The following is a 17,741-nucleotide window of genomic DNA, read 5'->3' as shown; positions in this document are numbered from 1 at the left end:
CTTGACATGTTACAACCAAAAATATAAATGTATCTTATTGTGATTTTAGGTGATAGATCAACACAAAGTGACATGTCACTAACCTACTAAACGTCTATGTCAGGAGTCTCATGGATTTCTTCACTATGAAGGACACATCGTATCATATACAACATTGTGCCGGCCAAATAAAATCGATAAATGCATGAATGAGCTTTACTTGACGATTTTTTTGTAACCAGCATGATCTGGTTCAGAACGAAGAATGAGTGGGTGCCTTTCTCATCAGACTCCCCCTTAGTGTCCGCATCATAGTCCCCCCTTACATTAGTGTCCTCATCAGAACCACATCAAAGTGCCATTAGAGTCCCCATCATAGTCCAACCTAATATCAGTGTCCCCATCATAGTCCCCCCTTACATCAGTGTCCCCATCATAGTCCCCCCTTACATCAGTGTCCCCATCATAGTCCCCCCTTACATCAGTGTCCCCATCATAGTCCCCCCTTACATTAGTGTCCTCATCAGAACCACATCAAAGTGTCATTAGAGTCCCCATCATAGTCCAACCTAATATCAGTGTCCCCATCATAGTCCCCCTTTACATCAGTGTCCTCATCATAGTCCCCCCTTACATCAGTGTCCCCATCATAGTCCCCCCTTACATCAGTGTCCCCATCATAGTCCCCCTTTACATCAGTGTCCTCATCATAGTCCCCCCTTACATCAGTGTCCCCATCATAGTCCCCCTTACATCAGTGTCCCCATCATAGTCCCCCCTTACATTAGTGTCCTCATCAGAACCACATCAAAGTGTCATTAGAGTCCCCATCATAGTCCAACCTAACATCAGTGTCCCCATCATAGTCCCCCCTTACATCAGTGTCCTCATCAGCACAACTCCTTACATCAAAGTGCCATCAGAGTCCCCCCATAGTGTCCCCATCATAGTCCCCCCTTACATCAGTGTCCTCATCAGAACCACATCAAAGTGCCATTAGAGTCCCCATCATAGTCCAACCTAATATCAGTGTCTCCATCATAGTCCCTCCTTACATCAGTGTCCCCATCAGAACCACTCCTTACATCAAAGTGCCATCAGAGTCCCCCTTTAGTGTCCCCATCATAGTCCAACCTAACATTAGTGTCCCCATCATAGTCCCCCCTTACATCAATGTCCCCATCATAGTCCCCCCTTACATCAGTGTCCCCATCATAGTCCCCCCTTACATCAGTGTCCCCATCATAGTCCCCCTTTACATCAGGGTCCCCATCAGAACCACTCCTTACATCAAAGTGCCATCAGAGTTCCCCCTTATATCAAAGTCTCCATCAAATTCCCCCATTACATCAGTATCTATATATAGTCCCCCCCATACATCAATGTCCCTGTCAGAGTCATCTCTTACATTGAAGTCCACCCTTATATCTGTGTCCCCATCGTAGCCTCCCCTTACATCCGAGTCCTCATCAAAGTTCACCCTTACATCAAAGTCCCCATCAGATGCCTTGCTTTTATCAGTGTCCCAATCAGAGCCCTCCCGTACATCAATGTCCCTATCAGAGTCATCTGTTCAATTAGTGTTTCCATCTTAGTCCCCCCTTACATCAGTGTTCCCATCAGATTCCCCCTTACATCAAAGTGCCATCAGAGTTCCCCCTTACATCAGAGTCCCCATCAGATTCCCCCTTACAGCAGTATCCATACAGAGTCCCCCGTACGTCAATGACCGCATAAAAGTCCCCATCAGATTTCTCCCTTATATCAACGTCCCCAACAGAGTCCCCTGTACATCAATATCTCCATCAGAGTCCTCCTTTACATCAGATTTTCTAGCTTACATCAGCATTCCCATCAGAGTCCCCCTTCCCTTAAATTATAGTCCACCCTTATATCTGTGTTCCCATCTGAGTCCTCCCTTACATAAGTGTCTCCATCAGAGTCCCCCTTTACATCAAAGTCCCTCTTATATCAGTGTGTCCATCAAATTCCGCCCTTACATCAGTGTCCATACAGAGTCCCCCCTGCGTAGATCAATGTCCCCATCAGAGTCCCACGTTACATCAAAGTCCCACCAGAGTTCCCCTTATCAGTGTCTCCATTAGATTCCTCCCTTACATCAGTGACCATACAAAGCCCCCCCACCCAATACATCAATGTCCCCATCAGAGTCCACCCTTAAATTAGTATCCCCATTAGAGCCCCCCTTCCATAAAAGTGTTAATCAGATTCCCCCTTATATCAGAGTCCTCATCAGAGCCCTCTGTTCACCAATGTCCCCATCAGAGCCCCCCTCCTTATATGAGTATACCCATCAGAGTCCCATTTCACATCAATGCCCCATCAGAGTTTCTCTTTACATCAGAGTCCCCATCAGAACCCCCCCATACATCAGTGTCCCCATCAGAGTTGAATTACCTCTGTATTCGTGCTTACACGGTGGTGTAGAGCTGGGAGGAAGAGCAGGTATGGGCTGAGGAAGTTCCTCCTGTTAATGTTGGGGCAAGCACTTCATTGGTTGCTAGGATGCTGGCAGTTCTAGCAACCAACAAAACAGAGCAGGGGTAGGGGCAAGGTGTTGGAGGGCAGTGGTGGGGTAGGAGGGTGGTAGACCCGTGCTCCTGTACTAGAGACTGCGCAATGGGTTGGGGGTACCACTGTTGGGGGGGGGGGCGGAGACTGCACATAAGCTGTGGGATGGAAAAGGTCTAGCAGCAGGCTCAGGGGCAGACTGACCATTCGGGCACCCAGGCACTGCCCAAGAGCCCGGGGTCAGTAGGGGGCCCCATGAGATTCTCCTGGTACCTTTCATAGGCTTTTTTGGGTGTGGTTTGAGTGTGGACAAGGACACAGGGGCCCCATGATTTCCTATTGCCTGGGGGTCCCATGAGTTGTCAGTCCTCCACTGAGCAGGCTGCATGTGGCCCATGGGCCATAGTTTGGAGACCCCAGATTCAGTCTTGGCGAATAGACTCCCCAGCTAAAGATTCAGCTGGGACCTTGATGTCTTCTAGATGGCACCTCTAATGATCCTACCCAGGGGCAGAGCACCTACACTGGGGTCTCCTCCAGCAGGACTGAACCCAGGAACTCTCTTGCTCCCATCTCAGGCCCCAGACTATTTATGGGCTTTCCCACCACCTACTGAGCACACCTCCCCAGGGATTGGCTGGCATGCCATACATATTCAGGCTGCTTATCCCTACTGCATGTTTGTAACACGTGAATGAGGCTATTAATATGAAGAATGCAATATATCAAGAATGTCTATTCAGGATGGTTGGTGTAGGTGCAATCAGCTCATACTCATGGTTACTTTACTCTCATTGGATCCCTTTTACCAATAACTGGCGCCGTTGGCCACTACCAATCACAGGCAGCTAATGCAAATACTTAGCACAGTAAAGCCTTGTTAGAACAGAATTTCACATTGCTCATTCCATCACATATCCCAAAATGAGGGTTATTCCTCATCTCAGGACAGTGGGTGAAACCTTGCAAGTGTAGAGCACCCCCGAAAGAGCCATTGGTGAACCCGTGTCGTTTCCCCTTAGTTACAACACGCACAGCCAGGCACACAGCATTTTCTTTAGTCTTCGACTGACTCAATAGAACAGCCTAAGGGATTCTTTTTTGGGTTTTTTAAAAACAATGAACTTGGTTGGGGTGTAGGAAGCATGGAATACCCCATAACTGGTGAGCTGAACACTTTGAGGACTGTTCTCTACCTTGCCGAGCTGCACAAAAATGTCCCACAGACTCTCTAATGCTGCCAGGTGACCAGAACTCTCCCAAGAGACCAAAATGTGTAAGTGGTCACTAACTTCCAGCACCGGGGTCATCTACTCACACGGTCACAGGATCATCGGTTGTCTCTTTACGTTGTCCACCAAGCACTTGTCGGTGAGGGAGATATGGACTCACACCACCACAGGACAGCTGGACACCTTTCTCCCAAATTCCTCCTGGCTCTCTCCAGTGAGCTTCTCCAGACCTAAACAGATTCCAGGACCAAGCTTGGCGAAGTGACTCCTCAGCTAAAGATTCAGCTGGGACCTTGATGTCTTCTAGATGACACCTCTAATGATCCTACCCAGGGGCAGAGCACCTACACTGGGGTCTCCTCCAGCAGGACTGAACTCGGGAACTCTCTTGCTCCCATCTCAGGCCCCAGACTATTTATGGGCTTTCCCACCACCTACTGGGCACACCTCCCCAGGGATTGGCTGGCATGCCATACATATTCAGGCTGCTTATCCCTACTGCATGTTTGTAACACGTGAATGAGGCTATTAATATGAAGAATGCAAGATATCAAGAATGTCTATTCAGGATGGTTGGTGTAGGTGCAATCAGCTCATACTCATGGTTACTTTACTCTCATTGGATTCCTTTTACCAATAACTGGCCCCGTTGGCCACTACCAATCACAGGCTGCTAACGCAAATACTTAGCACAGTAAAGCCTTGTTAGAACAGAATTTCACATTTCTCATTCCATCACATATCCCAAAATGAGAGGTATTCCTCATCTCAGGACAGCGGGTGGAACCGTGCAAGTGTAGAGCCAGTGAGACCAGGCTTGGCAAAGAGACTCCCCAGCTAAAAATTCAGCTGGGACCAGGGGCGGACTAACAGCTCATGGGCCCCCCGGGCAATAGGGGATCATGGGGCCCCTGTGTCCTTGCCCATACTCAAAAAAGCCTATACAAAAGGTACCAGGGGCATTTCATGGGGCCTCCCAATGACCCTGGGCCCTCGGGCAATGCCCGAGTGCTCGAATGGTCAGTCCGCCCCTGGCTGGGACCTTGGTGTCTTCTAGATGGCACCTCTAATGATCCTACCCAGGGGCAGAGCACCTACACATAGGTCTCCTCCAGCAGGACTGAACCCGGGAACTCTCTTGCTCCCGTCTCAGGCCCCAGACTATTTATGGGCTCTCCCACCACCTACTGGGCACACCTCCCCAGGGATTGGCTGGCTTGCCATACATATTCAGGCTGCTTTCTCTGTTCTTACCCTGACTCTTCCAGAACACAGAGGGAAGCAATTAGTGCTTGTGAGACACTGAATAATCAACCCCTACTCCATTGGTTACAGAGGAGTTAACTAAATACAATACTAACAATCTACACGACACTAGGAGGGTGCAACACAATCCAATACAAGAACCAGATGCACATGTAAACCCTGGAATTGATCCCTTAAAGATTCCATACAGTGCCCTGAGAGAGGACAGTAATCTGAACGGACACCAAACTCTCAATAGACATGAGGCTAGCGATGCTCAGATGGAGCACCACAGCCAATAAGTCACTGATTGCCCCCACTACTAGTATTAAAAAAAAAATTCCAGTAGACTGTATATACCGCCATTTGTAGACGTCATAACTTCCTCATAAACCAATTAATTTACATGTATTGGGGTTTTCTTTTAGCAAAGATCTTTAGCAAGGCCTTGTGAGAACATCTTGATAACTGGCTCCCTACTTTGCCTTGTCTTGCTGTTCCAGCCCGCCTATCATAGGTAGGTACAGTTGACCTTCCCATCTGTAGGTGGCCTCGTGCCATTATCACACGGGAACGGGAGTCTTGTAAGGGAATCGATCCCTTAAAGATTCCATACAGTGCCCTGAGAGAGGAAGGTGATCTGAATGGACACCAAACTCCCAATAGACATGAGGCTAGCGATGCTCAGATAGAGCACTTGTCAGGGTCCTGTCCACAGCAGAAGTTCTGGAAGATCTGGCATTTCTGCCAGTACTCTGCATGGCCGCAGAAGTTCACATCAGCCTCAGTTTGGTGCCCGACGGCCTTTATAAGGAGGCTCATTACTTCCTCAAGTTGCTGGATGATCTCTAGCTTCCCGTGCCCTGTTCCTAGTTCCTGTGATTCTGACCTGTGATTTCCTGTTACCGACTCGGCTTGCTCCTGGACCTGTCTACTCTACTTTACCCCTGATCTGACCTCAGCCTGGCTTACGGATGTTCTCTCTCTCTCGCTCCTCTGTGTATGACCTCAGCTATCCCATTTGACTACGTCTGCTCTGATTCCCACCTGGTACGTGACCTTGGCTTGAACCGACTACCCAGTAAACATCTAAATCCTGGAAGGGCTTGCATACCACGCACAGGCGCCTCCTGTCTTCAGACCTATCTCCGTGCACCAGCTGTGCTTCTGAGTGGACCACCAACCAGCACTCCTACAGGCGACCTGTGCAACTTTGGGCCTGACTCCCGCTGTCCCACTCTCAGGGGAGTCCGGAACTTAGCCGCAAGGGAAGCCCTCTCTCCATTGGCCTCCATCACCAGGTACGTGATAGCACTGCAGCCAACCAAGCCAGAGAGGATGGAACTGGTGATGTTCCAACTCTGCCGGGACGCTGTGCAGAAAGTGAGACACCACCAACATCAAGGCTCCACAAATCAAAAATCTTCAAACAGCTTTATGCGATTTGGATAAATGGCTATATAATAGTAGGCTATATTTGCACCATATACCAATGGCTCTTGATATGTATCTCCAAACTGTTCTGAAATGAGGAATAATCCTCGTATTCTCAGGATATGTGATAGAAGAGATATGTGAATTCTTTTTTTTTTTTTCTCTCTAAGAAGGCTTTGCTGTGCTGATTCGGTTGGAGGGCTCTCTGCTTGCTCTAGCCCCTTCTCACTATCACCTGTAATGCGAACACTTGAAATCAAATCAGCATGAAGACAATCTCATGAAGAATGCAAAGACAATTGACCTCAACCTCTCCCTCTGTGTTCACGCGTTAATATGTCAGCAGATTGTTTTACCGTTCGGGAAACGGCAATTTACTCAACAGTCGTAGCTTTGTAATGCAGCCAGAAAACTTTACATTATTGGAATAATTGTCTCCAACCCCTAAGATTCGTACCTTCGGAAATCCCATGCAGAGACTTTGCTGGCATCAATAATATGTGCATGGCTTTGCTAGGTTTACATATATTGGATGATTCTTCTATAGAAAAAACTAAGGTCTATGGACCTGTCAGGAAGCTAATGATTGCGCAGATGTGCCAGCACGCTGACGGACTCTGGAGAGCAACCGGTGTATACTCACACGATGGCGTGCATTGGCGCAAGGCCAGTCTCTGGAATGGTGCCAAGCTGCCTATTCAAAGGAGGCCCAGATGTCTGGTAACTGCTGGATGTTCTTCAGCTTTCACGTGACCTGGGTTCTTGCGTTCCTGCTATTGTTGCCTGACCTCTGACTGTACTCTGCTGTCTTCCTGGTATTGTCCTCTGCTGGACTACGTTTACTCTTGCTCCTCAGGTATGGCCACAGCCTGGCTACTGACCTTTTTGTGATGTAGGAGTGCTGAACCGTATGGAGATGCATTATAATGCAATGGGTGGTTTACGGTCCTAGAGGCTTCTCACCAGCAACTGTGGAGTCTTGGTGGCCCCCTAGGAGGCGTTTATTGACGTTCTGAAAGGATGGAAACCCCCACACCAGCATAAGTAGACCTTTTAAATAAAAAATTATTTTGTAACAGCCAATGCGTTTCGGGGGCTCAGCATTCCCCCTCCATCAGGATTAAAAACCAGATAATGTGGATGGGAAAAGCCTACATTAGCTACTGACCTCGTCCTTGCTGTCCATCTGTGCTGACCTTGGCTGGCCCTCTGACCACGTCCTTGCTGTCCATCTGTGCTGACCTTGGCTGGCCCTCTGACCACGTCCTTGCTGTCCATCTGTGCTGACCTTGGCTAGCCCTCTGACCACGTCCTTGCTGTCCATCTGTGCTGACCTTGGCTAGCCCTCTGACCTCGTCCTTGCTGTCCATCTGTGCTGACCTTGGCTGGCCCTCTGACCACGTCCTTGCTGTCCATCTGTGCTGACCTTGGCTAGCCCTCTGACCTCGTCCTTGCTGTCCATCTGTGCTGACCTTGCTAGCCCTCTGACCACGTCCTTGCTGTCCATCTGTGCTGACCTTGGCTAGCCCTCTGACCTCGTCCTTGCTGTCCATCTGTGCTGACCTTGGCTAGCCCTCTGACCTCGTCCTTGCTGTCCATCTGTGCTGACCTTGGCTGGCCCTCTGACCACGTCCTTGCTGTCCATCTGTGCTGACCTTGGCTAGCCCTCTGACCACGTCCTTGATCCTGATGGGTATCTTCCCCTGCCTCTGACTGAATTCCCTCATTATCTCTGCACTGGGCTTCCAAGGTCCATTTTCCAGGTGCCATCCTGCAGACTCTTCTGGTGTTCCTCTACCACTGCTGGCTACTGCTACCTACTACCTGACTACCAGCACCTGTGTTACTTTGCGCCCTGTGTCTCTGTCTTCATACTCAGGGTTGCTCAGACCAGAGCCACAATGGGAAACCCTCTTTTCACTTTGACCTCCAACCAAGGTACATGAAAAGACCATTGGATTTCATAGGCTGCCCAGGCAGCTCGAATGATACCCCAGTTTTCAATATTTAGGATGGCTAGTAATTGCTTTGCAGTATAGTGATTATTCTGTTTCAAATGCCACGTTATGAAATGACACACCTGGACAGTATGGTCACCTGCTGACTTTGCACCATCCACAGGCAGCTTAACTCTTCAAAAAAGACAGAGAAGTTGAACCCCAATACAATTCGACTGCAGATAATTGAAGTACAGAGGATGTTTTCCCAGTCCTTTGAAGAGTAAGAAGACAATGTGTAGGCAGGTGCAGTCTGTTATCTTCACTTGGCACTCATCTGTATTGGCAATGCAGATGGGGGAGGAAGTTGAGAGGAAATTAGTTTTTCCATGATTTTCTTGGGCACATGGGCCAGGGATCCGTTTGGATGTTCGTGCCCCATGTGACCTTGGCAGCCATATTGGGTCAGGCAGGGTCCATTTAAGACTCTGACCTCAGGGTTTGGTGCACTTTATGCGAGTAACTAGTGTAGGGACAGGTTCCCCATCTGGCAGGGATAGTGTAGGGAAAGGTTCCAGAGGAGTAGGGACTATATCTATCTCACTGGGAAGCTTCCCCTTTGGCTTGGACTGGCCAGACTGCATTCTCTTGCCTGTTGTGGCAAACACTGTCAGCATCCTTAGGTCTTCAGACTGCTGTCACTTCCTGCCACCAGACAGTGATCCTTCCCTCCGGGTCTGTTTGTACAAGCTTAACCCTTTTTACAATATATTGTTTCTGGCAAACAGGACTCTGTGTGTTCACTGCCTGCACCTATCAAACAAATGGCTTTCCTAAGCCCTGACCCTGTGAATAACTAAATCTTTCAGAGGGAACATGGAAGAAATGGGGAGGGTCTAGCTAGCGCTGAGCTAACTAGCAGTAAACCAGAGGGGAGGACAGAGTATGCAACCAAAATCACATAGTAAGTTGTAATATCTCCAAACTGCCACTAGATGTCGGCATAACAACAGAGCAATAATAAAAAGATGCAGTTCAATAAAACACAGAAAATGTACGTGAAAGTGGGGCAGAACAGTGATAATGAAAGGTTAAAGCCATAGAAGGTGCCCAGTATTGCCCAGGGACACTTTCCATCTGCCTATTATGAAGTACCTGAAGGGTCCTGTTTCTGGGATAAAGCAGTTATCTTCCTGTCCCTTGGTTTGGTTGCATGGCCCTTTTTTTTAAAAAAAAAATACAGGGTATCCCAACACGCGGTATATGCATTATGTTATACACTGTAATTTGTTGTATGTAGCGTCACCTATTGTGGGGAAAAGGCAGCCCCACCATACTGACCCTATGGGGCTCACTGACCCAATACTGACCCTATGATGAACAGGCAGTCCCACCATACTGACCCTATGGGGCTCACTGACCCCAAACTGGCCCTATGGTGAACAGGCAGCCCCACCATACTGACCCTATGGGGCTCACTGACCCAATACTGACCCTATGATGAACAGGCAGCCCCACCATACTGACCCTATGGGGCTCACTGATCCCAAACTGACCCTATGATGAACAGGCAGCCCCACCATACTGACCCTATGGGGCTCACTGATCCCAAACTGACCCTATGGTGAACAGGCAGCACCATCATACTGGCCCTATGGGGCTCCCTGACCCCATACTGACCCTATGGTGAACAGGCAGCCATCCGTCTGACCCTATGGGGCTCACTGACCCCATACTGGCCCTATGGTGAACAGGCAGCCCCACCATACTGACCCTATGGGGCTGTCTGACCACATACTGACCCTATGGTGAACAGACAGCCCTTAGTCTGGCCCTATGGGGCTCACTGACCCCATACTGACCCTATGGTGAACAGGCAGCCCCACCATACTGACCCTATGGGGCTCAGTGACCCCATACTGGCCCTATGGTGAACAAGCAGCCTCACCATACTGACCCTATAGTGAACAGGCAGCCCCACCATATTGACCCTATGGTGAACAGGCAGCCCCACCATACTGACCCTATGGGGCTCACTGACCCCATACTGACCCTATGGTGAACAGGCAGTCCCACCATACTGACCATATGGAGCTCACTGACCCCATCCTGACCCTATGGTGAACTGGCAGCACCACCATACTGGCCCTATGGGGCTCACTGACCCTATGCTGAACAGGCAGCCACACCATACTGACCCTATAGTGAACAGACAGCCCCACCATATTGACCCTATGGTGAACAGGCAGCCCCACCATACTGACCCTATGGGGCTCACTGACCCCATACTGACCCTATGGTGAACAGGCAGTCCCACCATACTGACCATATGGAGCTCACTGACCCCATCCTGACCCTATGGTGAACTGGCAGCACCACCATACTGGCCCTATGGGGCTCACTGACCCTATGCTGAACAGGCAGCCCCACCATACTGACCTTATGGGGCTCACTGACCCCATACTGACCCTATGGTGAACAGTTAGCCCTCCATCTGACCCTATGGGCTCACTGACCCCATACTGATCCTATGATGAACAGGCAGCCCCACCATACTGACCCTATGGGGCTCACTGACCCCATACTGACCCTATAGTGAACAGGCAGCCCCACCATACTGACCCTATGGGACTCACTGACCCTATGGTGAACAGACAGCCCTCCGTCTGACCCTATGGGGTTCACTGACCCCATACTGACCCTATAGTAAACAGACAGCCCCACCATACTGACCCTATGGGACTCACTGACCCCATACTGATGCTATGATGAACAGGCAGCCCCACCATGCTGACCCTAAGGGGCTCACTGACCACATATTGACCCTATGGTGAACAGGCAGCCCTCCGTCTGACCCTATGGGACTCACTGACCCCATACTGATCCTATGATGAACAGGCAGCCCCACCATACTGACCCTATGGGGCTCACTGACCCCATACTGACCCTATGTGGTGAACAGGCAGCCCTCCATCTGACCCTATGGGACTGCTTGGGGGCAGCTTAGAATCCTCCATCCTCCTCTCTCCAGTCCTCATACCTCTCTGACTACAGCCCCAGAATCCCCTGTGCCTGGAGGGGGGAAGCTGTCCAGGTGGAGGAATTTTGAAGCACTACAGGACATCTTGATAACTGGTACAGAACAGGGGCGACCCCCTCCTGGTGAGACTTTGCCCCAAATCCTTGGAGACAGGAACAGCCCAGATATGACCAGTGGGGAGCACTGTGTGTCAAGGGGATGCAGGGGGTAAAGAGTGACAAGTAATTGGGTTACAGAGAGTAGTGGGGGATGCAGAGTGATGTTTAATGGGGCTACAAAAGGGTAGTTGTGGGGGGTGCACTGTCTGCAGCGTAATAGATAGTGGGGGGTACAGAGAGAATAGTGGAGGATGCACTTGCACGTGCAAAGTGAAGTGTAATAGGGAATACAGGGGGTGCATATCCTGAGGTAGTGGGGGATGCAGGAGGTACAGAATGTAGGCCAGTGGTGCAGAAGGTGCTCAGCGGGGAGTAATGGGGCAGTATGCAAGGTGTGCAGAATGAGGGGTGGTGTGGGAGGATGCAGGGGGTGCAGAATGTGGGGTGGGGGAGGATGCAAGGGGTGCAGAATGAGGGGTGGTGTGTGAGGATGCAGGGGGTGCAGAATGTGGGGTGGGGGAGGATTCAAGGGGTGCAGAATGAGGGGTGGTGTGGGATGATGCAGGGGGTGCAGAATGTGGGGTTGTGGGGGAGGATGCAGGGGGTGCAGAATGTGGGGTAGGGGAGGATGCAGGGGTGCAGAATGTGGGGTAGGGGAGGATGCAGGGGGTACAGAATGAGGGGTGGTGTGGGAGGATGCAGGGGGTGCAGAATGTGGGGTGGGGGAGGATGCAAGGGGTGCAGAATGATGGGTGGTGTGGGAGGATGCAGGGGGTGCAGAATGTGGGGTTGTGGGGGAGAATGCAGGGGGTGCAGAATGTGGGGTTATGGGGGAGGATGCAGGGGGTGCAGAATGTGGGGTTGTGGGGGAGGATGCAGGGGGTGCAGAATGTGGGGTAGGGGAGGATGCAGGGGGTGCAGAATGTGGGGTGGGGGAGGATGCAGGGGGTGCAGAATGTGGGGTGGTGGGGGAGGATGCAGGGGGGTACAGAATGTGGGGTAGTGGGGAGGGGGGAACAAGGGGTGCAGAGTGTTAGGGTGGTGGGGGATGCAGGGTATGCAGAATTTAGAGTAGTGGAAGATGCATGGGGCGCAGAATGCAGGAGTAATGGGGGTATTGAGAGTGGAGGGAGATGCAGGGGTTCAGAGTGATGTACAAAGGGGGAGATATAAGTATAGGATGCAAGGGGTGCAGAGCAAAATGTGATGCGGGGTACAGGGATTGCAGAATGTGAGGTAGTGGGAGATGCAGGGAGTGCAGAATGTGGAGTAGTGGGGGTGCAGGGAATGGAGAATATAGGGTAGTGAGCAGGGGCGGACTGACAACTCATAGGGCCCCCGGGCAATAGGGGATCATGGGGCCCCTGTGTCCTCACCCACACTCAAAACCACACCCAAAAAAGCCTATGAAAAGTACTAGGTGCATCTCATGGGGCCTCCTACTGACCCTGGGTCCTCGGGCAGTGCCCTAGTGCCCGAATGGTCAGTCTGCCCCTGGTAGTGAGAGATGCAGGGGGTGCAGAGTGATGTTTAATATGAGTACAGAAAGTGTTTTGGGTACAGTGTGTGCAGAGTGATGCATAATGGCTGTACAAAGAGAATAGTGGAGGATGCAAAGGCAAAGTATAATTGGGGGTGCAAGGGGTGCAGAACGTGGGGTATTCGATGAAGATGTATGGGGTATAGAATGTAAGGTGGTGGGGGATGCAGGGGGTGCAGAATGTGGGGTAGCAGGGGAGGATCCAGGGGGTGCAGATAATGGGGTAGTGGGGCAGGATGCAGAATGTGGGGGAGGATTCAGGGGGTGTCGAATGTGGGAGAGAGTGCAGGGGATGCAGAATGTAGGGTAGTGAGGGAGTATACAGGGGGTGCAGAATGTGGGGTGGTGGGGGAGGATACAGGGGGTGCATAATGTGGGGTATTGGGGGAGGATCCAGGGGGTGCAGATAGTGGGGCAGGATGCAGAACGTGGGGGAGGATTCAGGGGGTGTTGAATGTGGGAGAGGGTGAAGGGGATGGAGAATGTAGGGTAGTGAGGGAGTGTACAGGGGGTGCAGAATGTGGGGTGGTGGGGGAGGATACAGGGGGTGCATAATGTGGGGTATTGGGGCAGGATGCAAGATTTCGGGTATTGAGGGAGGATACAGGGGGTACAGAATGTGGGGTAGTGGAGGAGGATGCAGGGGGTGCAGAATGTGGGAGAGGGTGCAGGGGATGTGGAATGTAGGGTAGTGGGGGAGGATACAGGGGGTGCAGAATGTGGGGTGGTGGGGCAGGATGCAAGGGGTGCAGAATGTTGGGGAGGGTGCAGGGGTTGCAGAATGTAGAGTACTGGGGGAGTATACTGGGGGTGCAGAATAAGGGGTAGTGGAGGGGGGTGCAGAATGCGAGGTGGTAAGAGTTGATGCAGGGTGTACAGAAGGTGGGGTATCAGGGAAGGATACAGGGGTGCAGAATGTGAGGTGGTGGGGGAGGATACAGGGGGTGCAGAATGTGGGGTATCAGGGGAGTATACAGGGGGTGCAGAATGTGGGGTGTTGGGGGTGGATGCAGGGGATGGAGAGTGTGGGGTATCAGGGGAGGATACAGGGGGTGCAGAATGTGGGGTAGTGGGGGAGGATGTAGGCAGTGCAGAATGTGGGGTGGGGGAGTATACAGGGGGTGCAGAATATGGTGTGGGGGAGTATACAGGGGGTGCAGAATATGGGGTGGGGGAGTATACAGGGAGTGCAGAATATGGGGTGGGGGAGTATACAGGTAGTGCAGAATGTGGGGTGGGGGAGTATACAGGGGGTGCAGAATATGGGGTAGTGAGGGAAGGATGCAGTGGCTGCAGAATGTAGGGAAGTGGGAGATGCGGATGTTCAGAGTGATGTGTAAAAGGAGTAAAGAGAGAATAGTATGGGATGCAAGAGAGCTGTAATGGGGGATACAGGGAAGGAAAATGTGGAGTAGTGGGGGTGCAATGGGTGCAGAATGAAGTGTGATAGGGGGTGCTGAGGGTGCAGAATGAAATGTGATAGGGGGCGCAGAGGGTGCAGAATGAAGTGATAGGGGATGTAGAGGGTGCAGAATGAAGTGTGATAGGGGTCTCAGAGGGTGCAGAATGAAATGTGACAGGGGGCGCAGAGGGTGCAGAATGAAGTATGACAGGGGGCGCAGAGGGTGCAGAACGAAGTATGATAGGGGGCTCAGAGGGTGCAGAACGAAGTATGATAGGGGGCTCAAAGGGTGCAGACCGAAGTGTGATAGGGGGCTCAGAGGGTGCAGAACGAAGTGTGATAGGGGGCTCAGAGGGTGTAGAACGAAGTGTGATAGGGGGCTCAGAGGGTGCAGAACGAAGTGTGACAGGGGGAGCAGAGGGTGCAGAATGAAGTGTGACAGGGGGCTCAAAGGGTGCAGAACGAAGTGTGACGGGGAGCAGAGGGTGCAGAACGAAGTGTGACAGGGGGAGCAGAGGGTGCAGAATGAAGTATGACAGGGGGCTCAAAGGGTGCAGAACGAAGTGTGACAGGGGGAGCAGAGGGTGCAGAACGAAGTATGACAGGGGGCTCAGAGGGTGCAGAGCGAAGTGTGATAGGGGGCTCAGAGGGTGCAGAATGAAGTATGACAGGGGGCGCAGAGGGTGCAGAATGAAGTGTGACAGGGGGTGCAGAGGGTGCAGCAGGGTGGGAATGTATGGGAAGACATGGGGGGGCCCTCCTCAGGCCGGCTGTACGGAGCCCCATGTACGGCTGTGCCGTACAATGCAATGGGGGGGGGGGGGGGGCATTCACACTGAACGCACATTGATGCACTTTATTCCATTGTGAAGTAAGTGGACTCCCGCTCAGTGGGGATCCCCGGGGCAGTAAAACGAATCCAATCCTTGAACCATCCATCCATCCATCCATGCGGTGCTCTGTTTAACCCTTCAGCCCCCACTCTCAGCAGAGGAAGAACATGGGGTGACCCCAGAATTTCCCAGCTGAGAATAGCTCTGTATACGGAGGTGAGACGATGGGATTCAGACATAAAAGATTGGGGAGACGTGAGCAGTTCCGTCTGCGTGTCCAGCCATCCTCCTAAATGATACAACGTGTCCTGCAGTACATCCTACTCCATGGGATACAGCACAGCATGAAGCCATGAAATGACAACGATGAACAAAGTGTCGGGACTTACCCGTGTCGGCAGAATGAAGGGGACGCGGCGCGTTGAAGCTCAGCAGTGACACGCTCCCCCGTTTAGCTGTTGCATCCAGAATGAACGCCGCTACTACATGGCGCTGGGATGGGGCAGCGGGGGGAGGCTGCTGCGTTTTCCTGCGAGGAAACCCTCGGAAAGCTGCGATCTCTCTGCTCTGCTTCTCATCCTCACCTGTCCTGCTGGGAGGAGGAGGAGGGGACGGAGAACTCGGCAAGTGGAAGTGTGTGAATGAATGAATGAATGAATCATACGTTGTCAGCTCTGGGGTGACATCACAACGCTTCCCAATAATTCTGCCAGCTTCTGTCAGCCGTGCCTGTGTGCTGCCGGGGACGGGATCTGTCCTATGAGGACACAGGGGACAAAAAGAAAGGCTTACTGATACATAGTAAGATCATCTTTTATTTTTTTTTAGAGTGAATCCATCATGAAAAAGAAAAAAAAATAATTAAAAATATTTTTTATCAAAATCCTCCATTATACTAAATATATATATATTTGCAATTTTATTGGGTAGATAATATATATATATATATATATGTATATATATATACATCAGGGGCGGACTGACAACTCATGGGGCCCCCGGGCAATAGGGGATCATGGGGCCCCTGAGTCCTTGCCCAAACTCAAAAAAGCCTATGAAAAAGGTACCAGGGGCATCTCATGGGGCCCCCTACTGACCCCAGGCCCTCGGACAGTGCCCGAGTTTCCAAATGGTCAGTCCGCCCCTGATATACATACATACATACACACTATATATATATATAATATCTACCCAATAAAATTGCAAACAGCAAAGGCAGCATGGACAGTACTCCAATTCCATTGGGTAATTTTATATACACAGTGAGGAATAGAAGTATTTGAACCCCCTGCGATTCTGCAAGTTCTCCCACTTCTCCATCATGGGGGTCTGACATTCACATTGCAGGGGATTCCCACTCTGAGGACAGAATTCAGGAGATCACATTGTATGATTTGTAAAGAATGTATTTGTCTCGCACGGCTGAACAGAAGTATTTGAACCGCTAAGAAACAGCAAGAATTCTGGCTCTCAAAGACCTGTTACTGCGCCTTTATAAAGTCCACCTCTACTCCACTCATTCATCTCACTTAGTAGCACCTGTCTGAGCTCTTTAAAGACACCTGTCCACCCCACAGTCAGTCAGACATCAACTACTACCATGGGCAAGACCAAACAGCTGTCAAAAGACACCAGAGACAAAATTGTGGAAATCCACAAGTCCGGAAAGGGCTACGGGGCAATTGCCAAGCAGCTTGGTGAAAATAGATCAACTGTTGGAGCAATTGTTAGAAAATGGAAGAGGCTAAAGACGACTGTCAGTCTCCCTCGGACTGGGGCTCCATGCAAGATGTCACCTCGTGGGGTATCACTGATGAGAAGAAAGGTGAGGAATCAGCCCAGAACTACAAGGGAGGAGCTGGTCAATGACATGAAGAGAGCTGGGACCACAGTTTCACAGGTCACTGTCGGTAGAACACTACGCCGTCATGGTTTCCCATCATGCATTGCACGCAAGGTTCCCCTGCTCCAGTCATCACATGTCCAGGCCCGTCTGAAGGTTCCCCTGCTCCAGTCATCACATGTCCAGGCCCGTCTGAAGGTTCCCCTGCTCCAGTCATCACATGTCCAGGCCCGTCTGAAGGTTCCCCTGCTCCAGTCATCACATGTCCAGGCCCGTCTGAAGGTTCCCCTGCTCCAGTCATCACATGTCCAGGCCCGTCTGAAGGTTCCCCTGCTCCAGTCATCACATGTCCAGGCCCGTCTGAAGGTTCCCCTGCTCCAGTCATCACATGTCCAGGCCCGTCTGAAGGTTGCCAATGACCATCTGGATGATACAGAGGAGGCATGGGAGAAAGTCATGTGGTCAGATGAGACCAAAGGAGAACTTTTGGTCTAAACTTCACTCGTCATGTTTGGAGGAAAAAGAAGGAGGAGTTGCATCCCAAGAACACCATCCCTACTGTGAAGCATGGGGGTGGTAACATCATGCTTTGGGGGTGCGTTTCTGCGAAGGGGACAGGACGACTG

The 17,741-nt window shown here is 51.1% G+C and overlaps 1 protein-coding gene across 1 annotated transcript in view; it reads right to left on the bottom strand.

Annotated features, from left to right (window-relative positions):
- The window catches only part of LOC149436256 (neurotensin receptor type 1-like), a 71,287-nt gene extending 55,401 nt beyond the window's left edge, over nt 1-15,886 (bottom strand). The window contains exon 1 of the mRNA XM_089661810.1: nt 15,662-15,886. The gene's annotated coding sequence lies outside the window, so the exon portion shown is untranslated. The remainder of the gene's footprint in view (nt 1-15,661) is intronic.
- Nucleotides 15,887-17,741: the final 1,855 nt, after the last annotated feature.

The sequence above is a fragment of the Staurois parvus genome, unplaced genomic scaffold (genome assembly GCF_062004578.1).
Source record: "Staurois parvus isolate SC_StPar_1 unplaced genomic scaffold, SC_StPar_1.0 ptg001389l, whole genome shotgun sequence".
NCBI classification, from domain to species: Eukaryota; Metazoa; Chordata; class Amphibia; order Anura; family Ranidae; genus Staurois; species Staurois parvus.
Note: the sequence above shows the minus strand (reverse complement) of the source record. Positions and strands in the feature narration are given on the sequence as shown.